The sequence below is a fragment of the Staurois parvus genome, unplaced genomic scaffold (assembly GCF_062004578.1).
Source record: "Staurois parvus isolate SC_StPar_1 unplaced genomic scaffold, SC_StPar_1.0 ptg000719l, whole genome shotgun sequence".
In the NCBI taxonomy this organism is placed as follows: Eukaryota; Metazoa; Chordata; class Amphibia; order Anura; family Ranidae; genus Staurois; species Staurois parvus.
This window is the reverse complement of record NW_028318515.1, coordinates 7,678,122-7,704,634: the sequence shown is the minus strand read 5'-3', so window position 1 is coordinate 7,704,634 and position 26,513 is coordinate 7,678,122. Positions and strand designations below refer to the sequence as shown.

General features: G+C 42.0%; 1 protein-coding gene across 2 annotated transcripts in view; it reads left to right on the top strand.

The window, feature by feature from the left end:
• The window catches only part of SLC15A4 (solute carrier family 15 member 4), a 60,063-nt gene that overhangs the window by 4,531 nt on the left and 29,019 nt on the right, over positions 1-26,513 (top strand). The window lies entirely within an intron of this gene.

Sequence of the window (26,513 nt, the reverse complement as noted above, 5' to 3'; positions counted from 1 at the left end):
GAGGAAGAGTCCCCAGACAGCAGAGGCTGTTGAGAATGTTGCTGGATCGGAGGGGGCTCAGGTAAGGATTGGGGGGGGTTACTGCACACTGAACATTTTTAACCTTCATGCATAGAGTACATGAAGGTAAATAACCTTGAGCCTTTACAACCACTTTAATGAGTATGGGCTTCATACAGTCTGATTGTATGATCCCCACACAAGGAAACCTTTACGGAGATATATACAGTGCCTGGCATCCTTTTAAGAATGCTAGTTGCCTGGCTATCAGTGCCATGGAAACACAACCCCCAATTACAAAAAAAGTTGGGACGCTGTGTAAAATGTACATTAAAAACAGACTATAATGGTTTGCAAATCTCATAGACCCATATTTTATTCACAATAGAGAACATATCAAATGTTTAAACTGAGCAACCTGACAATTTTAAAGGAAAAAAAGGTAATTTTGTAATTGGCAATAACACATCTCAGAAATGTTGGGACAAGGCCACAAAAAGTGGTACTAACAAGGAAGAGCTGGAAGAACATTTTGGAACTAGTTGGGTTAATTGGCAGCAGGTCAGCAACATGATTCGGTACAAAATGAGCATCTTAGAGACTCATAGTGTCTCTGCAGTAAATATGGGCAGAGGTTCAGGCCACATAAATAGATTTTGATGTGCCTTTGTGTTAAAGTGAAACTCCATCCATGTTTCCATGCTTTTTGTTGAGAACTCACTTTGAAAAACACCCCCTAGCATTTCTAGCCGTGGCCATCTTAATCAAGGGCAGCTGATTCATGTAGAACTTCCTGGAATCCGTCTGCCCTTAGCGCCAGCAGGAGGGTGTGCTTGGCTGGGAAAGCCCCTCCTCCCTTCCTCTAGTTAAAAGAAACCAATGCCCATGAAGACTCTTGGAATGTATAACATCATTTGCTTAGGCGAAAAACCAGGAAGCAATTGAAGGTAAGCTAAAAGATAAAATATGCTATATGTTCCTATTTAAATACTAATGCTAGTAATATAAATATTAAAAACATTTAATGTTGATTAAGACACGCTGTGTTTGCAGGAACCACATCTCATGGTATTGTAGTACCATGCAGTTTGGTGCAGTGCGTTCGTAAAAAGTAGTACTTGCACTACTTTTCTGCAGTCCTGTTTATTTTGCAACTCATTCAAATAAATGGGCTGCAAAACCGAACCACACGGGAATGTGTGTGAACTGACTATTAGTCTGTGATCTATGCAGGTGAACACTGCTCAGAAGACCTGGTGTGATTGAATCTTCATAAAGTCAGAACTCTGATCTGCAGATTTCCTGGTCAGTTACAATGTATTGACTGCTGAACTCCAAGCACTCTGATGTCTGTGTCCGGCATTAAAGCAGGGGTAGGAGGGAGGCACCGCTGTGAGGAGTCTAGACTTTTCACACTCCCAGAAGTTTCAGTTTCTAATGATTCTTCAGCAGGGGGTGACTTTTACTACTGCAGAGACTTGTTGTGGGGAGGGAGTAATCTATGTTCTGTGTTCTATGGACAAGATTAGCAACAGTCGCTTTGACTCGTGCACCCTGAACATTAAAAATGCTGATTTTAGGGGTGTCTGTGTTTTTTTTTTTTTTTTTTTTTTTTGTTTTTTTTTTTTGTTTTTTTTTTGTTTTTTTTTTTCCCTGCTTCTAAAGCCCCCCCATGTTAGCCTATGTGTCCATGCATACATAGGCCTTTAGTGGCATAAAACACACTGCTAGTGCATCCAGGAACAGCAGGATTTAAAAAAAAAAAAAAAAAAAAAAAGCTTGCCGTGTGTAAATGTGTTTAACGCCAGGCGCATCAAGCGCTTGAACATTAATTTCAATGGCCAGAATAAATTATTCTGGCCAATGAAATGAATTAACACCTTTTGGGCCAAGATGGCCCAAACAAACTGTTTAAGGGACAATAAATGTCGTGTTAGGCTTTAACATCTCGGGTATCATAAAGTGTGAAAATTATAATAATAAATTTAATTCAATGTATTCAAACCAAAAACACTGCAATTTGGAATAGAGCACCAAGTTCGCATATCACTGAGCTCTGTCGCAAAATCGTTTTCAGTGTCTGACGAATTTCCACACGAATCGTTATCACTCAATTCTGCAAGTGATTCTAATTTACTATCGCTGTTCTCTAGCTGATCTAAAACCACTTTTGACCTAAAGGGACGCTTTTTGGATGCCGTGGACGTTCTCAAGTTTCCAGGCAGAAAGAACCGTAAAAGTGCAGGCAGGACAAAGCACTAGGGAGAAAACTTAGTATTACATTACTGTATCAAACCATTTCACCTAACAGATTACAATGTATTGAGTGTCATATTTTTACTTTTTTCAATCTCCCGCCAGTTCTGTAGTGTACTTTGATTACACCGAGGCTCAGCTTACAGATGGAGCCAAGCTTCAGCAGGTATACCAGTAAATACTAAAGCCTCTTGTGAAACCGCCCTAGACATAATGTGCAATTAACCCTTGCAGTGCATAGAAACCCGACTGCAAGGGTAGGTTTCCTCCCAGACCCCCCCCCCCCTCCTTTTCTTAGAGTTGGGCTTTCACTGCTTCCCTGCCACCCTATAGCAGAAATACTGCTACAGGGTGGCAGGGGTATGTATGTGTAAAATTTTGTATTTCCGGGTAGGGAGTGCCCTACCCACGGCTGTTAATCACCTGGTCCTGGCCGGTGATTGCTAAGTATCTCTGGGGAGGAGGGCTGCTTTGTTTACGAATAGTCCTCCCTGTCGGCTCAGGCACACTGCTCTGGATGGCTTTACACATCGCCCCCCCCCCCCCCCCCCAGTAATATTGTTTTCTCTATTTTTTTTTTTTCTTTTTTAGCGCAAAAAACGCACAGGCGATCAAATACCAACGAATGAAAGCTCTAGTCATGGGGGGGCTGGAAAGGTTGTAAATGTAAATTTAGTGCAGCGTTGCATGACTGCGCAATTGTCAGTTAAAGCAACACAGCGCCGTAATGCAAAAAATGGCTTGGGAGGGGAGTAAATCCTCAGGAGGGCAAGTAGTTAGAGTGTGATTAAAAGTCCAGAATGACAGTAAACAGAAATCGCCAGCTCCCCTTCCAGACACTGCAGCTCACAGTGGGAAGGTGTTAACATCAGGTAGTACTACCAGTCTGGGTGGCCAGGTGCTGATTGACCAGCTACAGGCTTGTGAATCTGCTCACCTCACTGTAGTACAATCAGACACATGAGAATGACAACTCGGATATCAGGAACAGTGCAGCACCATTGCTACACAATCACAGGAAACATTAGGTGGACTTCACTGGCAGGATCAACAGGTATATGTGGGACTTTGTAGTGGGACTAAGATAACTGAAAAAGCATGTGTACCCTTCCAATTAAATACTACCCAAACATTTGGTATTGAGTTGTCTGTTGTACCATGTACAGTGGATATAAAAAGTCTGCACACCATTGTTAAAATGTCAGGTTTTTGTGATGTAAAAAAAATGAGACCAAGATAAATCATTTCAGAACTTTTCTCACCTTTCATATGACCTATAAATTGTACAACTCGATTGAAGAAAAAAAAATGAACTTTTACGGGGGGAGTAAACATAAACAAATTAAAATAATGTGGTTGCATAAGTGTGCACACCCTTTTATAACTGGGGATGTAGCTGTGTTAAGAATTAAGCAATTGCATTCAAAATCATGTTAAATAGGAGTCAGTACACACCTGCCATAATTTATAGCGCTGCTGACATAAACAAGGCATTTTCGTCCACACAGCTGCCACTCACTGGATATTTTCTCTTTTTTCAGAGCATTCTCTGTAAACCCTAGAGATGGTTGTGCATGGTAATCACAGTAGATCAGCAATTTTTTTAAATACTCAGACCAGCCCATCTGGCACCATCAACCATGCCACGTTCAAAGTCGCTTAAATCCCCTTTCTTCCCCATTGTGATGCTCGGTTTCAACTTCAGCAAGTCATCTTTCCCACATCTAGTTGCCCAAGTGCATTGAGGTGCCTTGTGATTGGCTGATTAGCAGTTTGCTTTACCAAACAATTAAACGGGTGTATCTAAAAAAAAAAGTGGCTGGTGAGTGTATATACGCACACACAGATGTGTGAACTGAACTGCTTGTTTTTTACAAGGTGAGGGCTCGCATAGAAGTGCTGCTGGACATAATGGGAGGCCCTTGTATTACTTTTTAGCCTTTCTGATTACACGAAAGTGTTTCAGTGACCGCGGTTCCCAACCTATGTGCCCCTTGGTATATGATGTGCGGCCCTCAGCAGTCTGTGGTGGGAACACTGATTTGGGTAATGGCATTGATCTCCACTATCCTCCGGTAACATGTTCTCAGATTTGTATTTGTCTTCTGCTGCATATCCCCAGCCAGAAATGTAGCATTTCCACCATCTCAAACTACTGGCCTTCATTTCCTCCAATGTCTGACCGTGTTCTCAAGCATTACATATATTGGACATTATGTGCAGCCCTTTGGTGATGTCAGTGGCTACATTTGATGCCCCCTTTAGCTCATACGTTGACAACCACAGGTCTGTGCTGTATGTAGGAGCTCTAAGACTTGTCAAATGTGGGTTAATGATGCTTGGGGGGTATCACTTGGATTAGTCTGGGCTGGATTAGATGACTCCTATAAGATGGAATCTGCCAGTATCGTTCCTAGTAATGGGACCAATAGAAGGATTTCTGACACTCGTTTGCTCCATATTAGTTCCTGGCCCCTGACTAGTAAAGCCACACATGGCCAGTCTTTTAGCATTTGCAGAACAACAAATACAATAGTGGTCGTGTTTTTTTTTTTTTTTTTTTTTTTTTTTTTTTGTGGCCTATACCTAAATTGCTATCCATTTAATGTATAATCTTTTGTTCGATCGCAATAAACAAGAAACCCTTAGCTGTGACATTCATGGTCACAATTGAATTATTTTGCAAGGGAAGTAGTTGTGTGTTTTTTAATTTTGCTCTCTGTACTTTCCCTTTTTTTTTTTTTTTTTAATGGTGTTTACCTGTCATGAGAGAAGTGGAGGGTGGGGGTTGTTAATGCTTTCCTCTTTCTGAAAAATGTAGTTGCTTGGCTGTTCTGATTCCCTGGCTTCAGAACTTTGAGTCACTGAGGTTGAGCATGCTTGTAAGTTAATCAAATATTAACCCTTTTACTGCTGGACCAATGTTTTCATTGTTTACATTACTCCAAGGCTGCTGTTAGAAGCCACAGGTCCCCATACAACCAACTTAACCACTTTCCCGTTGCCTTAGCCTTACCTGCTAGGGGGCATGCGCACTACCCACTCCTCTATTCGCAGCCTTGGCTGTCAATCACCGGGTCTTGGTTGGTGATTACTCGCCGGCACCCAGTGACTGCAGAGCATTACCGAGGGAGGGAGAGAACTGAATGTAAACAATACAGTTCTCTCCCCTGTCAGCTTCTGCAGACTACTTTGCATGGCTCTGCATACCAGAGCCATGCAAAGCAATGTGCTTACAGTTGAAAGCGCTAACAGCCCACTGTAAAACAGCACACAGTTAACCCTTTGATTGCCCCACATGTTAACCCCTTCCTGCCCAATGCCATTAGTACAGTGTCAGTGCTTTTTATTGATCACTGTATTGGTGTCACTGGGGATGTCAGTGACTCAGTTCCCCCCAGTGTCAGAATGCCTATCAGTCCCACTATAAATAGCTGATCACTGCCATTACCAGTAAAAATAGAAGAAAAAAAGTGTGTGTGGCCATTTGTAGACACTATAACTTTCACGTAAACCAATTAATTTACACGTATTAGGATTTTTTTTTTTTTTAAGCGAAAACATGTAGCAGAATATATTTGGCCTAAATTTATAACTAAAAAAAAAAAAAAAAAACACTAATTATTAGATTAGATTTTATAGCCTAAATACACAGAGCCGTATTCGTGTGAAAGGCTGTAAATTTCATTTTGGGTGGAGCGTTGCATGGCCTCGCAACTATCAAAGTAACAGCGCCGTAACGCAAAAAATGGCCTGGTCAGGAAGGGGGGTAAATTCTCTGGAGGGCAGGTGGTTAACAGGCCCCCCCAATGCTGCTGAAGAGAGCCACACAATGTATTAGTTCCAGTAATCCCCTCCCTCACAATGCCAGTCACCCTCCCTGCCCACATTGGATTCACCCAGCTCCCTTGCTCCACCTGCTGGGTGGCCTGGGTCCTGTACAGGACTAGTGGTACCTCCCTGTCCACTGCCCTTTTACATGCTATTTATTATGTAAGCAGTGGTCATAGCCAATGTCTCCTGCCTCCTAACTCTTGCTGCCTAGTTTCCTTTGTTGCTTAGAGGCAGGCAGCTCTGGTAGAGTGCATCTGCAACAAAATACTCAATTTCAAAATTTTGACTGAGTGCACTAGTAAATAGAACCAAACTCCTCTATGTGCATGGACATATTGAACTTAGAGTAGCTAAACTCTGCTTCAATGGCCTGACACCCACAAGGTCCCTCACTGGCACCTTCTCCAGCTTCTTCTGGGTGCTGGTTTCAGTATGCTTTGATTGGCTGGTGTGGGATATTATCACTCCCAGGCATGCGCAGCTCTGTGTGCATGATACAGAAGACAGTGAGCAGGGAGGTAGGTTTATTTTATAGCAGAACAGATATTTACTTAGTTAATGGCTGAAAGACCAAAGTCCATCCAGTTCAACAAAAAAAGTTCTCCTATACCCACAGTTCATCCAGAGGAAGGCAAAAAACCCAGCAAAGCATGATGCAATTTGCTCCTGCAGGGGAAAAAAATTTCTTCCTGAGCCCCCAAGAGGCAAACTGATATTCCCTGGATCAACTTTACCTATCAATGTTAGTATCCAGTTGTATTGTGTATCCAAGAAAGAATCCAGGCCTTTTTTAAGCAATCCACTCGAGGGAGTCTATTCCACATTTTCACAGTTCTTACTGTGAAGAAACCTTTCTGTATTTGGAGATTACATTTCTTTTCTTCCAGGCGAAAAGAGTGCCCCCTTGTCTGTGATGACCTCAGGGTGAATAACTCTACAGACTTCACTATATGAACCACTGATGTATTTGTACATGTTGATCATATACCCCCTTAATCTCCTTCTCAAGAGAATAAATTCAGTTCCTCTAACCTTTCCTCATAGCTGATCTCCTCCATGCCTCCTATCAGTTTGGTTGCCCTTCTCTGTACTCCAGTTCCCCAATGTTCTTTTTGTGAATTGATGCCCAAAACTGAACTGCATATTCCAGATGAGGTATTGATTTGTACAGGGTTAAAATCTCTCTGGTGTCTATACCTCCTTTAATAAAAGACTCAAGAGTTCTACCATTTGAAGACTGCCTAACTGGGAAAATGCATCATGGAATACGTGTGTATATCTCCCATTCTTCCCCCTTCTTGCTATAGTGTTTACACCACTGATGTAATGGTGTACATTTTGGATCAAGTTTTAGATTGTGGTGCACGATAATGGAAATTAATAGAAACTGTCACGTATTACCTTTTTTAAAGTGGTTTGGTGTGGCTGGCACAGCAACACATAGAACTTGCGTAATGGCTGATTTACACAAATTACACTTTTTTTTTTGTTCCACCCAAGTGATTTTAAACATTGATTCGTTTTAATACATTTTTGTGATTCACATCCAGCAGAACTTAACAGGTATGAAAAGAATTCTAAAACTGTCCAATACCTTGTAAAGTGACATTAAAGGCTTGCATGTGGGTTTTTTGACATGTTATACTTACCTGCTTTGTATAGTGATTTTGCACAGAGCAACCCCAATCCTCTTCTCGGATCCTGTGCTGGTGCTCCTAGCTCCTCCTTGCTGAGTTCCTTTAACCTCTTGCCGACCAGCCACCATTGAAATACGGTGGCAGGTCGGCACGGCTGGGCAAAACCACGTTTAAAAGTGCATTTGCAAAATAGGTAGGGGTCGTGCGCCCGCCCTACCCGGCCCACCGATCGCGGGTGTCAGTTGCCGGGTCACGGCCGGTCATTACCTACCGTGTCCCGGCAATTAGCCGCAATCGCTGACAGAGGACAGCTGCAGTGTTTACACTGCAGCTGTGCTTTCTGTCAGTCCCCTGTCGGCTCCTGACATGCTGATCTGGAGAGAAGAGTTTCTCTCCGGATCAGCGTGTTCCTGTGCAGTACACACCCCCGCCCCCTTTTAAAACACTCCCCTCAGTTAACCCTTTCAGTAAATAAAGTTAACCCCTTCCTCCCCAGTGCCATTAGTACAGTGTCTGTGTTTTTTTTTGTTTTGTTTTGTTTTGTTTTGTTTTGTTTTTTTGCACTGATCACTGTATTGGTGTCACTGGGGATGTCAGTGACCCCAAGTCTGTTCCCCCCAGTGTGTGAATGTCTGCCGCAGTCCTGCCATAAGTCGCTGATCGCCACCATTATTGGTATCAAAAATGTTTAAAATCCCAGTATCTTTCCCGCCATTTGTAAACGCTATAACTTAAACCAATTAATTTACACGTACTGTACTGTATTGTGTTTTTTTTTTTTTTTTTTTTTTTTTTTTTTTAAGCAGACATGTTGCAGAATACATTTTGGCAGAAATTTATGGCTAAATTTGATTTATTTTTTTTTCAGCGCAAAAAACGCACAGGCGATCAAATACCACTGAAAAAAAGCTCAATTTGTGGGGGGAAAAAGATGTAAATTTAATTTATGTACCGCATTGCATGACCGCACAATTGTCCATTAAACTAGCGCAGCGCTGTTTATGCGTCTAACAGCTGCTCTGTTAGACGCATGGACAAGTGTCGCTTATGGAGCGAAATGGTGCCCCATCGTTGGTGTCAGTGGGAGGAATGGTGCCCCATCGTTGGTGTCAGTGACACCAATGATGGGGCACTATTCCTCCCACTGACACCAATGACACTTAACTTGCTGACCCCTAATCCAGCATGGTGCTGCTGCAGCCAGCATACCTGGTTGCAGCAGCCCCATCAGCACGGCACACTTGCCTGTCAGCTGTCCTTCTTCACTCCGGCCTCTCCCTCACTCGATGTTCGTGGGGCTGCTCGGCTCCGCCTCCTTACATGTGATTGGCCGCCTGTGTGCCTTTCCTGAGCTACAGTTCTGGCGCCCAATCACCGATGAGGTGGAGCCGAGCATCAGGAGTGAGTGGCCAGGGTGAAGGAGCAGCACTTCCTGGACTGGATTGTCTTGGGCTGGGACCAGAGCCAGGTAAGGTACAACAGCCCCCTGCCCACCCCTGTACTTGGTGTCCCTTCCTCGTCGAAAATACGACCCTGCCGGCGGGCTAGATAAATGTCCTCGGTGGGCCGCATGTGGCCCGCAGACCATAGTTTGAGGACCCCTGATCTATACCATAGTTTGTAGACGCTATAACTTTCACACAGCAATAAATATACACTTATCGGGATTTTTTTTAACCAAAAACATGTAGCAGAATACATTTTGGCCTAAGTTTATAACCAACTTTGAGTTTACTATATATTTTTTTTTTTATAGCTGAAAGTAAAAAATATATAGTTGTTTCGTCAATATTTTTGGTTTTTTTTTTTTTGTTTACAGTGTGAAATAAAAAGCGCACAGGTGATAGAATACCACCAAAAGAGAGCTCTATTTGTGTGATAAAAGGACGTAAATTTCATTTGGGTGCAGCATTGCATGACCGCGCAATTATCAGTTGAATTAGTGCAGCGGCAAGTAGCAAACAGAGGCCTGGTCATTAAGGGGGGTAAATCCTCAGGAGGGCAAGTGGTTAAGAGCAAGTAGCTTGCTATGGGAGCATCCAAGCAGGCTCGTTGTTTAGCTGCTGCTCTATGTACCCATTCACACATGGAGTGTGGACCTGCCCTGCCCCAGCTCTGTCCTCATTGGCTTGCTGGCTGTGATTGACAGTAGCAGGAGCCAGTGGCTACCACTGCTGTCTCAGCCAATGAAGAGGGAGAGCTGAGGCTCTCATGCGCATAAGGATGGGGCTCAGGTAATTATAGGGGCTGCTACGCAAGGAAGGTCTGGGGTTTTTTTTTTTGTTTTTTTAACCTTCATTAATAGAATGCATGAAGGTAAACCTTGATCCTTTTTAGTTGATTTCACCTAATCAGTAGCCTATAATAGTACCATGGTGTTGTCATACTTGCAGCGTCTTCTCTTCTTCCCTGCTCAGAGGTTTCATAAGAGTCATTTACTGCTGCTAACTCATACTTGGTATTGATAGGGTCTTTCCTATCCTGCGGGTGGGGGATGTACTAAGTACCTTTTCAGTTCCTCCAAAGAAAACAAATTTCCCATCTGCATAGTGTATGTTCTTTAGATTTTCATCCTTTTTAATTTGTGTAGGTACGTGAAGATATTTAAAGTCTTATGGACACAGAGCGAAGCAAGTACCAGTGCCCCCATAGCAAGCGGCTTTCTGTTGAGGGTACTCAGCAGGTTGGGGGGTGATACAGGAGCATCAACAGGGGACCCGAGGCAAAGAGGTTTGGGCTGTTGTGTGCAAAACTACTGCACAGAACAGGTGAGTATGACATGTTTGTTTTTTATTTAAAAAAAAAAAAAAACCCAAACCTTTAGGATCACTTTAAGTTCAATTATGCATTTACAATGCACACCATTGGACACATGCTATGCCCACCCAAACTTGCTCATGTGCCTTAAAGAGGTGTTTTTGTTCGTTGAATTTGTCAGCAGTGTAGAGCAACAGCTTAGGTAGAATTATATGATTATAGATCATAAGCAGGGAATATTTTACAAATGGAAAACTTCCAGATAAGCCTTTCTTACAAAGGGTTCACCAATATTTAGGATCCTGTTGACCCTGTTATCCAAGGTCTGTACCTCCAGTATGGACCAGTGGCTGCAGAAAAATTCTACAGGAGCCTGTGCATTGCACCCATGATCCACTGATTACAGTTGCAATGCTTTGTGGGTTTGAAGCGCAAAAAATGCACATTTATTTGCAAATATGGATGCATTCCTTTTTTGGCAAAAGGTGGACTTGGCCTCGAATTTGCCAGGAAATGTACACATGCTCTCTTCAGTAAGCTCAGTCATGCTTCCTAGTTTAGTATTGCTGCGAGACCTTGTCACTGTGCCTACAGTAGGTCCACTTTCTTGGTGATAGTGCTGATTCAGTGTGCATTGAGGAGGCATGAGAGGAAGAGGTGGAAGGCAAGCTTATTGGCTGGACCAGAACAATTCATTGCTTCATGCAGAATTCCAAGTTTACTTTGACTTTTAAAGTGTGTTTAGGGAGATATATATATAATATACCTACCTGCTCTGTGCAGTGGTATTGCAAAGAGCAGCCCTGTACATGCTCTTTTGGGGTCCCACGTGTGCCCTCCTAGCAAGCCATGTGCTGTTGGGGCACTTGCGCATGAGCTGGGCTGTAGGTTTTAACTGACAGTGGCATAAGCCTATGGCTTCTGTTGCTGCCTGTGTGTCCTGTGAGGGAGAAGACCTGTGCACAGTGCTTTTGAGTGCTGGCGCTGTCATCTTGACTAGGTGAAGCCGGTAGGCTTCCTAATGCCCATACACAAAGCACATTGCACTGTGTGAGTGGTCTGCAGTCCTCTGGGACCTTGGAAGTGTCCCGGGGTGCTGGACCTCCGGGAACTGAGGCAGACATGGGAGCAGGTACCTGTCAACACCCCCCCATGTGGCAGCGGGGGGGAGCAGGAAAGCAGAGCTTACACTTTTGGGTGGGACTTCACTTTAATTCAAAACCAATGTGACTGCTCTATGCTCTGTAATATACTGCATTTTACTAGGATCCACTGCATACACAAAGGGGCACTGTGGTCCCCTGCTGTATGGGCGACAACTTCTGTTCCTAGAACTAAATCAAGTCGGCCTGAATGATTCTTCACTATTCAGGAGAAGCCTTTCATTTTATCAATGAATACAAGCTTCCTCTGACCGAGGTGGAGAGGCGGGTGGATTACTGCTGTTTCCACCATGGCCAATCACAGAGTTTGCATTCATTGATAAAATACAAGGCTTCTACTGAATGGCTGAGAGGCACTCAGGCTGACTCTAGTTCCAGCAGCAGATGGGAAGTTCCCACACTGTTACAGAGCACCGCTTCTAGAGTAGTACAGCACACAGCGATCGCATGACTGAGTAATGGAAATCGTTTCGTCCAAGCTGGCAAAGTAAACCTGAAATTCTACCTTAACCTCCCTGGTGGTATTCCCGAGTGTAGCTCGGGGTAAAGTTTCAGTACCACAAGGGGTAACCCCGAGCTACACTCGGAAATACCATGCGGCGCTGCTCTGCTATCCCTCGATCACTTACCTTGTCCTGCGCTCCCACGATGTCCTTTCTGCAGTGTCCCCGGCAATGTAATCTGGCGGATGCCGACATCTGTCTTCTGGGTTCCATCCCCTGCGAGCGTCGATGTACAGGGACGGAACAGCAGGACATTTGAATGACAAAGTGATATTCACTAAAATCACATAGTAAAACATTACTGTATCAAAGCATTTCACATACATTTTGTCCTGTGCCCTGCCTGCATATTTAATTTTTTTTTCTGCCTGGAAACTGAGAAACGTACATGGCGTCCAAAAAGCGTCCCTTTTAGGTCAAAAGCAGTTTTAGACCAGCTAGAGAACAGCGATAGTAAATTAGAACTACTTGCAGAATTGAGTGATAATGATTCGTGGGGAAATTCGTCAGACACTGAATACAATTTTGTGACTTTGCTCAGTGATGTACGAACTTGGCACTTTTTCAAATTTCAATGTTTTTGGTTTGATTATATGGAATTAAATTTTTTATGATTTATTATATTATAATTTATGATTTCGTGTTTCAAATTTTCATACCCGGGATGTTTGCTAGACTCTTGTTTGGACAGATTTCAGTGAGTTATTCCTAAAAATTACAGGCTTACAATAAAAAAATATATTTCCATGCAAAAAAGTTTACCACTTTGAGCACAGAAATACTGACATAATCAGACCGCTAGGGAGGTTAATGAATATCTAAACCCTCAGTAAAACAATACAATATTATTTTAAACTAGTTCAGACCGCACTGAATCTGCACCACTAGTTCACCGGACATATGTGAATAGGCACCATAAGAAGCAATGTTTTTTCATATGTCATGCGTATTGGATGCAGTTTGAACCACATCCAATCTGCATATGTGTGAACGGGCTCTAGATAACTTTAAAAAAAAAATGTAAAATACATAGATCAAGGTTTGTTCTAGGTCAGTGCCCAGATTCCAGATACGTATTTTATAACATAGTTACATCAGTGCAGCATGGACAAATGTAAGTATGCATATTCCATACTTCTAGGATCCTTGTGGAAGCTGGAAATCACTGCGGTAGTCTAAAGTTTCTGTGCCGCTTGCTTGACATGGGCACCATTCACAGAACACCTTGCATCTTTCTTATTGGATGAGGTTGAAAGGGGGGTGGTGACATCCCAATCTAAATCTCATACAAAGCAAAATGTTCTGTAAATGGTGCTGAGCAAGTGAACCCCCCCCCCCCCACCTTTGTTCACCAAATAGGAGGGTAGTTGCTTGGCAATGGACCCAGAAGACAGCAGGGATCATGGAAGTGGTGGCGAATACAAAAGTGATTTCCAGCTTTCACAGGGATCACACTGGTATAGCATACTTGCACTGGATCATTGTTTCGATACCACTTGGCTCAGCGCAGTATACTGTCTATACCTCGCATCCAGCGGGCTGACAGATTAATCTGTCATAGGGACATTTGTTTTGAGCCAGCTTGGCTCAGCGCGGTATACTGTATGTACAGTATTACCACACATCCAGCCAGCTTGACCCAAACAAACTCGAGGTTCACATTTTATACCATGCGTATAAGACAACCCCCAATTTTTGGGGTATATTTTGTATAAAAAGTAGTCTTATACGCCAGAAAATACTGTATAGAGCACTAACAGTTTGCTCAGCGCTTTACAATATAAGGGGAGACAATGCAGCAACAGTACAGCTCAATACAAGAGGGATAGGAGGTAGCTCCTTGGAGCTCAGCTTTAATGATTTTTCTAACTTTTTCCAGGACTCAGAAAAGGAAAGTTGGGAGCAGTTTTGGCCATTCAGACTATACTGCATTCTCCAGATTGTCAGTCTAACACTGCAAGCTTACTGACAGGAGATGAGGAGAAATTCTTATAGTAACTTTTAAACATAAATGCGAGTAGTTTAATTTTTCTGGCCAACTGACTGAGGAAGATCTTTCTTTTAGGATGTCTACTGTTTGGGTGCACATCACATGGTTTCTGGCAGAGATTTGTTTTTACTCCTTCAGTTTGGGGAACATAACCGCAGTACGAGCACTGTTTCACTTCACTAGGCATATTTCCTCTTGAAGTGTAACCGTGCTAAACATGCAGGAAGCCTGCTTAGGCCTTCGACAATATGACTGAGAGCAGCAAGCTCATACACCTAGAAAATGACCTAGCCTCTCCTTTTAAAAGAGGCAATCTGTCATGTTAGTTACAGTGAAAAGTAACGTAAATCTGTCATGTACTTGGGCAATTCAAATTCATCATGGTTAATGCATAAATCGAGAGAACGTATGAACATATGTTAAAATGAACAGATCCAGTGATATGAAGTAATATGCAAATTTTGAGAGATGCATAATTTTTATTTAGTTCCATCTTGGCCTCCGCTCCCTCCCCCACCCAAGTCTTCCAATTGGCCCTTTAATTAAATGGGTGACCTGGTTGGCTAGTTGGAAGGTGAGGGTTAAGAGCAACTTCTATAGGAAAAGTCAAGATTTCTGTATACACTTAGCTGTATCTGTTTCTGTATATATTACCTGTATCTGTTAATTGCCCCATTTATTTAGTGGATTTACTTTTAACCGCCTCCCACCCGCCATATAAGGAAGTGACTAGCGCAAGGCGGTTCTCTCGTTATGGGAGGATGTCATATGACGTCCTCCCACTCTAACAACGCATGCGTGGCTCCGGGGGCGCGCATCGCGACTATCAGGGGTGTGCTGTGTCCCTCGGACACAGAGGGTCACCGATCAACAGAAAAAGGCAGATGTCAGCTCTGTCATGTGATCAGCTGTATCCAATCACAGCTGAACACATGTAAAGGAAATGCTGGTTATCAGCATTTCTCTCCTCACAAACTCACACTGACAACTCATGAGGAGAGCTGGTAATCGGCATTCCTCAGAAGGGACATGTACGCTGTATTCTTATTTACCAAGTTTTATAACAAACTAAAACGTGGTTTTTTTTTTTTTTTTTTTTTCTTTTTTTTGCTGCTAGTGATTGAGATGTCGGTTAGAGAGAAAAAATTCACGTTGTGTTTATCTTCTAATTCATCTCAGTGTGGATTAATGCTAAATGTTTTGATGGGGTCGTATGCATAGCATTGTTTTGGGAGAAATGCTGCAATAGTGGGCATTAAATACTAGCAGATTTAAGAAAAAAAACCTCATGTGCCCTGAGCTCTGGTTCATATATGCGATTTGCATTGCATTTTTAGCCGCCCGATTTGGAATCAGGATAGCATGATTTTCTATAGATGGTGTTTTATATATGTGCATTTGACCTGCACTTATAGAAAAGAGTTGTGTGTGACTTTTGAGGAATGCGATCCGGTTTTTGAGATGGAGAGATGCACAGTGAATATAAAGTCTGCACACCCCTGTTAAAATTTCAGGTTTCTGTGAAGTAAAAAATGAGACAGATGAATCCTTTAACTTTTTCCATCTTTTTTTTTTTTAATGTCCCCTATGAACTGTACAACTTGATTGAAAAACAAACTGAAATCTTTTTAGGGGGGGGGGGTTAAACATAAACTAAAATGTGGTTGCATTCAAAATCATGTTAAATAGGAGTCGGTGCACACCTGCCTTCATTTTAAGTGCCTCTGATTAACCCCAAATAAAGCTGTTCTAGTAGGTCTTGCTTGACATTTTCTTAGTCTCATCCTACAGCAAAAGCCATGGTCCGCAGGGAGCTTCCAAAGCTTTAGCGTGATCTCATTTTTAAAAGGTATCAGTCAGGAGAAGGGTACAAAAGAATTTCCAAGACATTAGATATACCATGGAACACAGTGAAGTCATCAAGTGGAGAAAATATGGCGCAACAGTGACATTACCAAGAACTGGACGTCCCTCCAAAATTGATTGAAAAAAACAAGACTGGTCTGGGAGGCTGCCAAGAGGCCTACAACAACATTAAGGGAGCTGCAGGAATATCTGGCAAGTACTGGCTGTGTGGTACATCTGACAATCTCCCTTTATTCTTATGTCTGGGCTATGGGGTAGAGTGGAAAGACGGAAGACTTTTCTCAAGAAGAAAACCATCCAAGTCCGGCTAAATTGTACAAAAACACATCTGAAGTCTCCCAAAAGCATGTGGGAAAATGTGTTCTGGTCTGATTCAACCAATGTTGAACTTTGTGGCCATAATTCCAAAAGATATGTTTGACGCAAAAACACTGCACATCACCAAAAGAACACCCTACCCACAGTGAAGCATGGCGGTGGCAGCATAATTTTTTTTGGGCTGCTTTTCTTCAGCTGGAACTGGGGCCTTAGTCAAGGTAGAAGGAATTCTGAACAGTTCCAAATACCAGTCAATATTAGCACAAAACCTTCAGGCTTCTGCTAGACAGCTGAACATGAAGAGGAACTTTATCTTTCGGCGTGGCAATGACCCAAAGCATACATCCAAATCACCAGAAGATTAAAGTTTTGAAATGGCCCAGCCAGAGCCCAGATCTGAATCTAATCGAAAATCTGTGGGGTTAAAGAGGGTGTGTACAGGAGATGACCTTGCAATCTAACAGATATGAAGTTTTTGCAAGGAATTTGGGCAAATATTGCCAAGTCAAGATGTGCCATGCTGATAGACTCGTATCCAAAAAGACTGAGTGCTGTACTAAAATAAAGTTGCTTCAACAAAGTATTTGTTTAAGGGTGTGCACATTTATGCAGTCATATTTTTACTTCCCTCCACCTAAAAGATTTCAGTTTGTTCAACTGAGTTGTGCAGTTTATAGGTTACATTAAAAATGGCAAACAGAAATGTATTTATTTTTTGGTTTTTACATTACAGAAACCTGATATTTTAATAGGGGTGTGTAGACTTTTTATATCCACATATTTAGTCCATAGGGTTCAATATTGAGCTGGCCCACCCTTTTGCAGCTTCAACTCTTAGGAGGCTGTCCACAAGGTTTAGCATTGTCTTCCAGAAGCGCATTTTTGAGGTCAGGCAATTATGTTGGATGAGAAGGCCTGGCTCAGTCTCCGCTCTAATTCATTCCAAAGGTGTTCTATCGGGTTGACGTCAGGACTCATGCTTTGGACTTTGGACCTTGCTTTGTGCACTTGTGTGCAGTCATGTTGGAACAGGAAGGGGCCATCCCCAAACTCTTCCCACAAAGGTGGGAGCATGAAATTGTACAAAATGTCTTGGTATGCTGGCACCTTTAAGAGTTCCCTTCACTGTAACGAAGGGGCCAAGCCCTACCCCTGAAACTCCACACCCCCCCTCCACCAAACTTTACACTTGGCACAGTGCAGTCAGGCAAGTACTGTTCTGGCAACCGCCAAACCCAGACACGTACCTTGGATTCCCAGACAGATAAGTGTGATTTGTCACTCCATTGCTCTAGAGTTCAGTGCCGGCGTGCCTTACACCACTGCATCTGATGCTTTGCATTACACTTGGTGATGTAAGGCTTGGATGCAGCTGCTCTGCCATAGAAACCCATTCCATGAAGCTTTCTATTTACTGTTGTGCTAATCTGAAGGTCACACAAAGTTTGGAGGTCTTTAACTATTGAAAGTTGCCGACCTTTGCTCTGTCATTTTTATATGGCCTACCACTTTGTGGCTGAGTTGCTGTTCCCAGTTGCTTCCACTTTGTTATAATACCACTGATAATTGACCCTAGAATATTTAGTAGCAAGGAAATTTCACGGATGGTAACCTATTGCAGTACCTTTCTTGAATTCGCTGAGCTCCTGACAGTGACCAATTCTTTCACAAATATTTGTAGAAGCAGTCTGCATGCCTAGGTGCTTGATTTTATACACCTGTAGCCATGGAGGTGATTGGAACACCTGAAGCTAATGATTTGGAGGGGTCTTACCGCATCAAAACACTGGTATTCATACACAACCACGTGTAAATCACATAGCTGAATTGCACTACAAAACTGTGTGATTTAACAGCGCATATGTGAACCTAAGCTAAAAGTTAGACTAGTGGTAGAAATATAGGGTCTACCACTGTTAACCTTGGTTACATGGCTAGCTTGCTGAAACACTGGCTTACACACGCTATTGCTTTGTTCATTCAAGGGTATTTTCAAAGGGGTTTCACCAGTTATATTTACATTACTATCGCTTCTGTGCTGCCAGGTAAAGAACCCAGTGCTTCTGGGTATGGGAGAGCACATGACTTCTTCCCAACAGCCAGGCTAAATGGTCTAGCCTCCAATCGCTGTAAAAATCTCTAAGCATTTTCTGTGTCACTGATGCTGGGAAAAAATGTATCCAGAAGGCTGGAGATTAGTCAGTCCTTATCATTGTACTATGTTCCAGGTCAGTAACTCAGAATTGTTACAGCCATTGGATCAGCTTGATAACCAAGGAATTTGTATCTTTAGAAGGCAAGGGCAGCATGGCATACTCCATGTTTCTTTTCATAACACATGTTCTTTTGAGAAGATCTATGCTGAGAAAATGTGAAGCCTGCTGTTGCTAGCTTCTTTATTTGGAAATGTTGGTTGACTGGCTACCAGGCTGGATTTGATTTAAATCGCTAGTGAAACGGCTTGATTTAAATCATAATTTTTAAAGAGCAGCTGTCATCTCTGTCCTGCAGCGGCTCCTCCTCTGACCCGCTGTTGACTCACCGACAATCCCATTCACTTTAATGGGACGGCTGGTGATGCGGCAGTGACACAAGGTGAGGAAAGTGGCGGCAGCAGGTGAGTGGATGACCGCTAACAGACGTTGCCATGATGGATTTAAAATGACAGGTGCTCTTTAAAAAGGAATCCGACTAATTCTTGCTGGTAGTTAGAATCTTTAATATTTGCAAACCAAATGAAGGTCTCCCTTTTTAGAATAAGCTGTCCAGTTAGTAAAACGGCGATATCGGAACCGATTTTTTTAGGTTAATCACACAAATTCTTATTTCATGTGTTGTGTTTTTTTTTTTTTTTTTCTTTTTCTCATGATTACTGTGAAATTGTGTGAATGCATCAATGCAGTGCATGTTATCTCAGCTTGCAGAGCTTGGATTTATTGAATGAGTTTACCAAAAATGTAAGGCAGAATATAAAGCCACATGACTAAGCTCCATTTTATGCTTAATAAACTAAATTTATTAATGTATCTTAAATAGAAAACTATAATTAGATTTTTACTCAAAGCTTTTACTTAAAATAACTTTGATAAATTAAAATCCAACTTTTAAATAAATAAAAATCAAAATCCAACTTTTAAATAAATAAAAATCAGATCTAAAAATTATATTTATCATTGTTTTTTATCCACCCTGCTGGCTACCATGCGAATCTTAAAAGAAAAAATTGGGACAGATATAGAAATTAGGAGTTTGGACATTGCTGGTTGCATGCTCCATTTTTTTTTTTTTTTTTTTTTTTTTTTTTTTTGTGACACAAATTAGGGGTGAGAGCAGCCAGGCAACTAGCATTTTCAGAGGAAGGTGCGAAAAGATGGCCCCCATATTTCAGAAAAGTTACCCTTGACTCATGGCTGTAATTTTCCAAATGTTCATGAACTGCAGGCACTCAACAGGGCTAAATCTTAGAGTGCCTTGAATTTTACTCATCCCAGAGTGCTTTTGATATGCCACTTTTCTGAATGTTTAAGTGTTGGCTTTATCTTCCCACAGGTCAGTAGGTCCTATAGATGGGAAGACTAGTCAGAACAGACCTCCACACTACAGTTAAGTTTCAAACTTTTTATACTTCAGTGCTACCGGTCTCTTGGGTGGTGGAAGAGACTAAAGCCTGGGCATCTACATTGTAGCCAGTTCCTGAACACATACAGCCCTAAATTCAAGTATCACTTGGTAAAGGGTCCAGCTGGAACATTCCAAGCTGTCGTGGACTTTGGCAGGCAGTAGGTCTGGGTGCTGCCCTGTGCTTCCTGGGTGCATGAAAATGCCAGAATTGGATGCAGACAGGCTAAACCAGTGTACACGTGTCCTTAACCACCTCCCACCCGCTATATAGTAATATGACGGAAGCAAGGCGGTTCTCTCGATCTGGGAGGACGTTCTATAACGTCCTCCAATTCTCACCGCACATGCGCGGCTCCGGGAGCGTGCGGCGATCAGCGGTGCACTGTCCCTCGGACACAGCGGATCACCGATCCACGGAAAGAGCCGAAGATGTTGGTGCGGTCATGTGATCAGCTGTGTCCAATCACATGTAAACCAGGAAATGCTGGTTATCGCCATTTCTCTCCTCACAAGCTGTCGTGCTGACAGCTCGTGAGTAGAGGAGAGCCGGTAATCGGCATTCCGCGAAGGGGACATCTACACTGATCAGAGCACTGATGATCAGTGTGCCCTGATCTGTGTAGCCCCAGAAGCGCCACCTGTCAATGTCCATCAGTGCCAGCTGTGCTCATCCATGCCACCTGCCAGTGCCATATTAGTGTCATATTTCAGTGCCCATCTGAGCTGCCTGTCAATGCTCATCAGTGCCCATCACTGCAGCCTCACTAGCGCACATCGGTGAAGGAGAAAAATCACTTATTTACAAAATTTTATAACAAACTAAAACTTTTTTTTTTTCAAAAATTTCAATAGTTTTTGGTTTAAGAAAAATAAAAAACCCAGAGGTGATTAAATACCACCAAAATAAAGCTGTCACAAAAAGATAAAAATTTCATATGGGTACAGTGTTGCATGACCGCGCAATTTGTCATTCAGCTGAAAGCTGGAAATTGGCCTGGGCAGGGAGGGGGTATAAGTGCCCTGTAGGCTAGTGGTTAAAGTGGAATTCCACCCAAAGCCTAACAAACTCTAAACCTACACCCAGTCTATGCCTAATCCAGAGGTGTCAAACTGGTGGCCCTCCAACTGTTGGGAAACTACAAGCCCCATCATGCCTCTGCCTTTGGGAGTCATGCTTGTAACTGTCAATCTTGCAATTCCTCATGTGACTTGTAGTTTGGCAACAGCTGGAGGGCCGCCTGTTTTGACACCCGTGGCCTAATCTATCTATCTAGCTCTGTGAAGAAGAGATTGCTATACTTAACTTTTTCTGAAGCCGCCTCGGGCTGAGGTATCCACTGCTGCTTTGTGCAGAGCAGAGGCATCCTACAACGGCTGCCCAATTTGTAAATTTATGGGTGACATCTGTTTTTCCCGGCCGTTGTCTGCTTACTCTCTGCACACAAACTGCCACTGGAGACCGGACCAGAGCAGCTTCAGAATAGGCAAGTGTAATCTTTTCTTCAAAGGTCTATAGGCTTAGAATGCGGCTGGGAGGAGGTTTGGTTTTGGGTGGAATTCCACTTTAAACAGAACGTTGAATTGTGTTCCATAGATCTAACTATGTATAGAATAACCAATAACTGTAAAGTCAGTCTTGTTTCTCTTCCATTGGAGGCAGGAATTGCGTATAGTGTATTTGGCTGAGCCAAAAAACAGAATTTTATGAGTTGTGCAATAGGATTGAAGCAAGGGATGAATGAGCAGTCTCAAAATAGTTCTAGACACATGATGCTGACTCAGGCATAATGAAAGGAAGCATCACAATCATGAGATGTCTTTCCTACTTGTCTGTTTAGCAACGCTTTCTACTTTTACTATAATAGGTAGTTACCGGAATGACAGAACTATTGCAATCAAATGCTCATCTTGAAGAAAATGATGGCTCTTTGCAGTTCTGGGTCTGGATTTACTAGATCTTAGGTCTTCAATTCCCCATTATTTAAAACAAGCCACAATTCCTTAAGGCTGTTCAACTAAAGCATAGTGAGGAAACTTGTGCTTCCAGTGCCGAAAATGCTCAAATATTGTACTACTGAAGAGGTTGGCTTTTAGTAATGCTAATCTGGATTAAACTTTCACGTATTGAAAAGAATAGTTTAGTGGTGGCTCCAAGCCACACAATGGCTTGAACAAAAACCGTTTTCTTTGTACTGTTAGACTTTTTTTTTTTTTTGGGGGGGGGGGGGGGGGGAGGGAGGGGTGGGGGTTGCAAAAGTCCAGTCCTATATAGTAATGACCATGTTTACAAAATGTAGACTAATCATATTTTAACCACTTGCCTTCCTGAGACTTTACCCCCCCTTCCTGACCAGGCCTCTTTTTGCTACTCGGCGCTATACTAATACAACTGATAATTGCGCGGTCATGCAATGCTGCACCCAAACAAAATTTTACTTTTTTTTTTTTTTTTTTTTCACACAAATGGCTTTCTTTCGGTGGTATTTGATCACCTGTGCGCTTTATTTTTCACGCTATAAACCGACCAAAAATTTTTGAAGAAAAACAATTTTACTTTCAGCTATAAAAAATATATATAGTAAACTCTGTTATAAATTTAGGCCAAAATGTATTCTGCTACATGTTTTTGGTTAAAAAAAAAAAATCCCAATAAGTGTATATTGATTGCTTAGTGTGAAAGTTATGGCGTCTACAAACTATGTTATAGATACTGCAATTTACGCCTTTGCTATACAGCGCTGTTAGTTTAACGGACAATTGCACGGTCATGCAATACAGTACATAAATGAAATTTGTCCTTTTTCACACAAATAGAGCTTTTTTTTTTTTTTTTTTTTCTTTTTTTTTTTTTGTGGTATTTGATCACCTGTGCACTTTATTTTTGGCGCTATAGGCAACATTTTTTATGAAATAATTTTTTAAACAATTGTCTCATTTCAGTCATAAATATCCAAAAACTATTTTTCGTCATAAATTTAGGTAAAATGTATTCTGCTACATGTTTTTGGTTATAAAAATCCCAATAAGTGTATATTGCTTTGTGTGGACGTTATAGCATCTACAAACTATGGTATAGATAATGGCATTTACACAGCTTTTACTTTCTGACTGCTCAACACTTTTTTTTTTTTTCTTGAGGTGCTAAAATACCAGGGTAGTACAAACACCCTCAAATGACCCCTTTTTGGAAAGTAGACACCCTAAGCTATCTGCTGAGAGGCATATTGAGTCCATAGAATTTATTTATTTATTTTTTTCTTGTACAGTTGTCATTTAAATGATTGATTTCTCACACAAGCCATGGGCATATGTGCAATTACACCCTAAAATACATTCTGCTACTTCTGAGTGTGGGGATACCACATGTGATAGACATTTTGGCAGTCTAGCCAAGTACAGGACCCCAAAATCCAATAAGCACCTTCAGGCTTTTAAAAGGCTTTTTTAAAGGAAACTGTGGGAGGAGTGTTTTTACTAGTGGCAGGGGGCTGTGTACTTCACAGGAACACACTGATCCCGAGAGCTTAACTCCACTCTCCAGAACAGTGTGTTGTGAACTGACAGAGCAGAGCTGCAGTGTAAACACTGCAGCCGCGCTCCCTGTCGGTGATTGCCGGTAATCGCTGGGATCTGGCGGGTAATGACCGGCCGGGACCCGGCGATTGACACCCGCGACCAAGATCGGCGGCGCGTGTAGGGCAGGCGCGCGCCTCGTGTGCACCCACTACCCGATATGCAAACTGACTTTTTTCTGTGTGTGTGTGTGTGTGTGTGTGTGTGTGTGTGTGTGTGGTTTCTCCTCGGTTATCTTCCTGAAAGATGATTGATTAAATACCCAACAGTAACTCTATCTAGTTATGGTTTTGGTCACTTCCCTAATTTTTAGGGCTCATGTACGTGATAAACTCACGTTTAGGAGCTGTTCAGCATTTTATTTTTCAGCAGCTCCTGAACTCGCCCTAATGTTTTCTTATATGTCCATGTACACATCTTCGTTTAGTCATTTTTTTTTTTTTTAATGCAAAAAAACTTGCGTTCAGCAGTTGCTTATATCAGCGTTTCAAACGCCAGTAAACGTGGCAAAGCGCATTTATAAGCGTTTGCTTTTTTCTTTTTTTTTTTTTAACTCTTCTGGTTCTCAATGCTGTCCAGAGCTTTTTTTTTTTTTTTTTTTTTTTTTTTCATGAAAAATGCATGCAAAGCGTTTTCAAGGTATTCAAATGTTCAAAACACTGAACAAAGGATGTTTCTACCAAGCTTCTCACACCTTAATGACCGATTTCACACCTCAGACCTCTCCCACCCTTGGAAACAACATATGTTAATGACCATTCACACTTCAAATTCCTCATGAAGGCCCCCTGCCAGGTGGCTTGATGACTCCACCAGACACCTTTCCCACCCTGGAAACAAAAATGTTAATTAACAACTCACACCTAAGCTAATCTCAACACATACTGTTCTCTGCTTCTACTCTCTATTTCTCTGAAACAGTATGAAATGGTTAATAATTTACCACTTTTCTGGGCATGTGGGAGAGTCTCCTGTGCTTATCTTTAAAAAAAAAAAATGCTTCTAAACGCAAATGCGCATAAACACGTTATGCAAACATGTCTAAACAGACTTTTTTTTTTTTTTTTTTTTTTTTTTTTTTTTTTTTAAAACCTACGTTTTCCAGCAGTCAGTTTCCATCGTTCAGAAGTGTCCTGTGTACATGGGGCCTTATGCAGGCCATAGATGGGTCGAAAATCGGCCGATTTTCGGATCGTTAGTGGGCTAATTCTTCGGCCGTTTTTCGGTATTTTGGCGGATTTTTTTTTTTTGGTAAAGTTGGAAAAAATCGGCCGATTTTTGTGGCAATGATGGGCAAATCGGCCGATCTCTTTACCGATAAAATCTGCGCATGAGCAGTGACCTGGAAGAGGAAGAATTCCAGTCCGGCAAAAAGTGTCCCTGCAGAGAGCTCCGCTATTTCTTTGACAGTTCCTTGACATTTATAGCGGTTGCAACAATGTATCTATTTGTTTCTGAATAAAAACATCTGTATCCTAAATGGATACAAATACATTGTTGCAACCGCTATAAATGTCAAAGAAATAGCGGAGCTCTCTGCAGGGACACTTTTTGCTGGCTGTAGACGGGATGAAAATCGGGCCTTTTTTTTTTTTTTTTTTTTTTTTTTTTTTTTTTTTTTTTTTAAACCGTTGCTGGTAACGTCGGCCGCTTGAACGACTGATTTTGTTTTTTAAAAGAAAAATCGGCCGATTTTCGACCCATCTATGGCCTGCATTAGGCAAATGAGACAAAAGGCCTGGGAGGGGTTTTTCCCTGTACTTGTTGTTCCCTAGAGGAACGTTTCAGGTTGCTGTCCTGGAAGATCCCTAGAAATACAATTTACTGATTGTAAGTCTAACTGGGAATTTCTAGTGGATCAACAGGTACTATTCTGTACACTAAGGTCCCTCCACCGCCCATTGTCTGACCACATTGCTCTGTAGGAAACTAATAATTAGTCCTGATTTGATAAGTGCCAGCTCCATCGCAGCACAAGTGTCAGTGACTGCCTATAAATGTTGTATGTCTTCTCAAAGACGGGTTTGAGCCCTACCTGGACTCCACAGCAATGTCTGCTCACACAGAGTGCGTGCGTGCGTACACTTGCCTGCCTTTCCTACTGATAGAGGACAGTTGGCTGCAAGGGCTGTGTGATCATCTGTTATACTGGCAAGTCTGGGAAATGTACCCACCAATGCACAGTATGGAAGTTTACTGATTGGAAAGTCGCTTGGACAGGTGTTTTGTGCTTGTTATACCGATATCCATATTTTCCAAATTTAGCTTTGAAAAGCACTCCCTAAACGGGGGTGGGCGTAATAGGAACACCCACAAGTCTGGCTTCTGATGGGAGGAACTGACAGGCAGTAATGGAAGTACCAAAATGGAATGGTGCACCAAAAATGCAAATTCTGGTACTGAAACAATTCTTAATGCACTTGGGCCAAAACAGTGTGGTGGGTTTCCTTTTTTTTTTTTTTTTTTTTTTTAAAAATGTGCCTGGCAATTTTGCATTGAAGTCACTAGGGGGTGTTTTTTGGATTGAAGTATGGAATGCATGAAGGTAAAAAAAAGAGCCTTTTACAGTCACTTTAAAGTACATGCATACCTCTGTATAGCAAGGAATTTGTAAACCGAAACACTAAGTCCTGCAGAACAAATGACATTTGTAAACTTTTTCCCATAGGAATGCATTGAAAAACCTCTAATCTGCTCCGGAGTTTAAAAATAAAGTAAACGCTACTAAAATACCGCATGAGTTATTTTATCAAGTCATGCGGTATTTTAGTAGTGACAACCATGTGTTAATGTTTCAGCTGTCAGCGGGGTTCCCCACTGACAGCTGAATGTAAAAGAATTGTCTGCAATTTAAAAAAAAAAAAAATTGGTGTGGGGTCCCCCCTCCCATCCATACCAAGCCCTTCGGGTCTGGTATGGATTTTAAGGGGAAATTCCCATGCCAAAATAAAAAAATGGTGTGGGGGTCCCCCCAAAATCCATAACAGACCCTTAT